Consider the following 4,828-nt stretch of genomic DNA (forward strand, 5'->3'; position numbering starts at 1 on the left):
GCTGGGGCCGCAGGGTTGGCGCGCATTCGATGCTCCAGCTCCGCTTCCTGGGAGGCTCGCTCCAGGGTGCCGCCGAGTGGGCACCCCTACGGGGCTTCCCCGCCTGGAAATCAGGACCCCTTTCCCCCTCTTCTCCTCCCCCGGGGCTGCCCCTTTCCCTTTGTTGCGGACCTGGCTTCGTGCTGCCAAGGACTGAGGTTCCTTGAGGGGCTCCGCAGAGCTGTAGGTGCCTAGTTAATAGATGGTTTGAGTTGAAAATTCATCAAAAGCGCTCTGACGCTTGTCATGCACGAGTTTGTGAAACTTTGTTGCATGCCCTTGGGTTTGTACCTACTTGGGACATAAAGCTTCCTGTTCTCTCCTGCAGCTCCGAGCAGCACGGAGTGGAGGGGCCTTGCTCGCGATGAATGTTATGGGGACCGAGGCACTTCATCTAGGGAAGGGCTTCGTGATAGCGTCACCCCTGTACAATGAGCAGAAGGGAGGGTGCCACCCGGTGAGCTCCTAAGAACATTCTTTATTTCAGAAAAAAACAGGCACGGGGAAGGAATCACAAAGGATGTACTGCATTCGACTTTTGTTTTTAGGTGCATTTATTTATTTAGATAGTTTTCCATTGCTTTTTAGAGAGACTGAAGCGGGGGGCGGGGGAGGAGAGAGAAAAAAAAAACATGGATATGAGAGAGACACATGGATTGGTTGCCTCCCACACAAGCCCCAACTGGGGCGGGGGATCGAACCTGCAACCCAGGTACCTGCTCTTCTTGACCAGGATTCCAGTCTGGACCCCTGGCTGTCTGGGGCGCACTCTAACCGCTGAGCAACACCTGCCAGTTTTAATGATTTTGTCAATTGCCAGAAGTAGTTACACTGTCAGATACTGTTTTTCAACTAAGTCAGCAAAGATAAAAAAGAAACACTGTTGTGATCTAGTCAGCGCTTGGAATCAGGTTGTTATGCTTTTGCTGGTGGGAAAATAAATCGGTACAATCTCACTGGAGGGCAATTTGGCAATATCCATTTAAGTGACATACACTAAAATTGAAATGATTCAGTTCTGTAGCTAGGAAATTTTCCTTCGATAACCGCGGCATATATATGGCACATCATAATGATTTTCAGTGCAAAATTGTTTGCAATAGCAAATGGAGGAAACCCAGATGTTCGGTAAAGAATGGTTGTCCATATAATGGACTGTGGGAGGAACATGAAATTATATACAAAACTAGTAAAAAGGGGGGAGGATGTACATTGAGAGATTCTCCTGTGACTCCAAAGGTACCACCTGGAAGGGTGTTGGGGAAATAATTGTACTTTCTTCTGGTTGGGCTATAGGTGGGAAGGAAATTTAGGTTTCAATACAATGTGCCTGTTTGTGCATTTTGAATATGAATCAAGTGAATGTATTACATATTCAAATACAAGTTTGAGAATTCAATTATTAACTATTTCACAGTGACAGAAAAAGTACAGAGAATAACATACCACTTCTCCCTATCAGATCCTAATATTTTGTTGTTTTGTGTTTTGTTTTGTTTTTAAAGAAAAACATTCCCTTTTTTCTTCCTGGAGATAATCATGACTCTGAATTCCCATGTGTTTATATTATTTTATACCATAACACCTGTCTGTAAGAAGTATTGGACAGTATTGTTTTGTCTGTTTTCAAAGTTTTTGTAAAGAAAATTATACTACACGTATTCTGCAATGTGCTGTTCTTTTTCTGTGTAGCTTTGAGATTTCTCCACGTTGACTTGCTTGAGTTCTAGTTGGCTCATTTTCTCGGTTGTCTAGTGTTGTGTGGAATCACAGCTGGTGACAGAGTACAGGGAAGGAGTGTTTTGAGCCACATCACCGGAGCCCCCGTTGGAGGCAGTATGGAGCCAGCATTTGAGAAGTCAGGTGGCACACTCATGGGGCGTTTTGGGGAGCGGTGGAGGATGTGACAGTTGGTAGGAAACCAGTTGGGATGTTACTGCTGCGGTCTGATCCGAAGTGGTGGCTGTGGAGGAATAAGGGGGTGGTCATCTGAGATGGTGGAATGGCATTAGTGAGTCTAATAGACAGGAAAAGAGGCCATTGAGATCATGAGGTTTCTGACATGGAAATGGTGGTTGTATCAGTAACAAAACTAGACCAATGGGGAAGGCTTCTGGCTGGATTAGGAATCTAGTTGGAGGTGTGATTGGGAATGCAGGGGAGGCTCTTGGGAAAGAGGGGTGGGCTTGGGCAGTATGTGCTGGCTGAAGGGAAGAAGTCAGAAAAGAGAGAATTGTCATAGGGCAGAGTTTCCAGAGGTTGGTCAGCATGGGGATATGCCGTGGCTCCACATGAGGGTGGGGAAGAAGGAGTGGGTGGGCAGAGGCCTACCAAGGGGCCAGCACAGAGGAGAGCATGTTCGATGGGAAGCAATGGAGGGTCCAAAGGAAGCAGGTCCTGGGAGAGGAGGAGGAGGCAGTGGTGCCCCTGAGCCCCAGTAGTAGTCAGAGGCAAGTTTTGTCGTAGAATCTGTTTTCCATTTTCTCTTGTAAAGATACAGTAGGGAACTGGAGAAGAAACATTTACAGGAGGGGATCGTGTAGTAGCTAGAGGTGGGGAAGGCAGGTAGATGTTCAAGGCCCTGTGGCAGGTGGCCCCTCTGCGCTGCCAACTGGCTGGCTGTGCTCTGGAGCAGCAGTCGCCAACCTTTCGGACCTCACAGACCACCTGTTGGCGACCGCTGCTCTGGAGAGTGTGAAGCTTGACTACACCGTGTGGGGCAGGACTGGCCGCCCCCTGATCCGGAGCAGCCGGCTGTCCATGGTCACTTCTGGTTGGTTTGGAGTGTGTGGCCAGTGTGTTTGCAGTAGGTTTGTTTTACTCATTAGTTTTTGAGCCTCCTGTTCAAACCTTTTTTCCCCACTCAAATCAGTTTTTTAAAACATACTGACTCAAGTATTAGAAGATAACCTTGACTTTATTTATTTATTTATTTATTTATTTTTAAATATATACTTTTATTGATTTCAGAGAGGAAGGGAGAAATGGAAACATCAATGATGAGAGAGAATCATTGATCGGCTGCTTCTTGCATGCCCCCTACGGGGGATCGAGCCCACAACCTGGGCATGTGCCCTTGACTGGAATCGAACCCAGAACCCTTCAGTCCCCAGGCCAACGCTCTATCCACTGAGCCAAACCAGCTATATTTTTAAATATTTTTATTGATTTCAGTAGAAGGGAGAGGAGAGAGATAGAAACATTAGTGATGAGAAAGAATCATTGATAGGCTGCCTTCTGCATGCCCCCTACTGGGGATCAAGCTCGCAACCTGGGCATGTGCCCTGACCAGGAATTGAAGCATGACCTGGTTCATAGGTCTATGCTCAACCAGTGAACCACACCAGCCTAGCGGTAACCTTACATTTAAAACATGATGCAGATGATCTTGAATCTCTGAATCTCTGTAAAAAAGGCAGTTCCTGGATCACTCAAGCCTGTTTTGTGTCTTGTGTGTGTGTGTGTGTGTGTGTGTGTGTGTGTGTGTGTTTGTGTGTGTTAATCCTCACCCAAGAATATTTTTTCCATTGATACTTAGAGAGAGTGGAGGGGAGGGGGAGAGACAGAGAGCGAAACATTGAAGCTAAGGCCTTGTACATGAGTGTTTTATATAATCCACCTCCATATAACATCTCAATTAGGTAGATGCTATGGTTATCCCCATTTTCTAGAAGTGCAGATAGGCTTAAAAAGAAGTCACTTATCTGAGGCGACATACTTAGTAAGCAGATTGTGAGAGAGATTGATGTGACAGTAACTACCTTTATGTTCCCAGGATTACTAGAAAAGACAGAGCAGTCAGTCACATTAGCTATTCTTGGCAAAGACCCCACTCATTAAAGGTGATATTAGCCACTTGAATGGTCCTGGGAAAAATTTAGAGAGAGTGCCTCACTAGAGAACCAAGTGCCTGTTGTAATTCTTACGCATTCATTCTTGCGTGGAGAACCCCTGTTTTGTTCTTTCTCAGGGGAGAGAAAGGGCTCTTGAGAACCTCGTCTGTGCTGATGCTTTCTGTTCCTCTTTTACTATTTCCCTTTTTTTAAAAAAAAAAATTTTTTTTATTGATTTCAGAGAAGAAGGGAGAGAGAGATACAAACATGAATGATGAGAATCATTGATTGGCTGCCTCCTGCACACCCCACACAGGGGATCGAGCCTGCAACCCAGGCATGTACCCTGACCGGGAACTGAACCATGAACTCCTAATTCAGTGATGGCGAACCTATGACACGCGTGTCAGAGGTGACACGCAAACTCATTTTTTTTGGTTGATTTTTCTTTGTTAAATGGCATTTAAATATATAAAATAAATATCAAAAATATAAATCTTTGTTTTGCTATGGTTGCAAATATCAAAAAATTTCTATATGTGACACGGCACCAGAGTTAAGTTAGGGTTTTTCAAAATGCTGACATGCCGAGCTCAAAAGGTTCACCATCACTGTCCTAGTTCATAGGTCAACGCTCAACCACTGAGCCACGCCAGCCAGTCTCTTTCCCTTTTTTCAGTTGAGGAACCTGAGACTCAGGTTGATGATACGGTGGGTCCAGGGTGGGTGGGAGTTTCATTTCATGTCTCCAGAACCCTTGTTTTACAGTGATACTGAAGGAGACAGAGTGGAATAAAGACTCTTGGCAATGAAGGGACACAGGTTATCAGAAAGAAGTCCTAAGTTTGGACAAGTGGTGGGAGGGGAGAGGGAATTAGAGTGTTTGAGACCACAGGGAAAGCACAGGTAAGCTGGAGGGAGAAACAGGTGTTGCCTCCCTTACTCATTCCCAATCC

Source organism: Myotis lucifugus, unplaced genomic scaffold (genome assembly GCF_000147115.1).
Source record: "Myotis lucifugus unplaced genomic scaffold, Myoluc2.0 scaffold_276, whole genome shotgun sequence".
NCBI classification, from domain to species: domain Eukaryota; kingdom Metazoa; phylum Chordata; class Mammalia; order Chiroptera; family Vespertilionidae; genus Myotis; species Myotis lucifugus.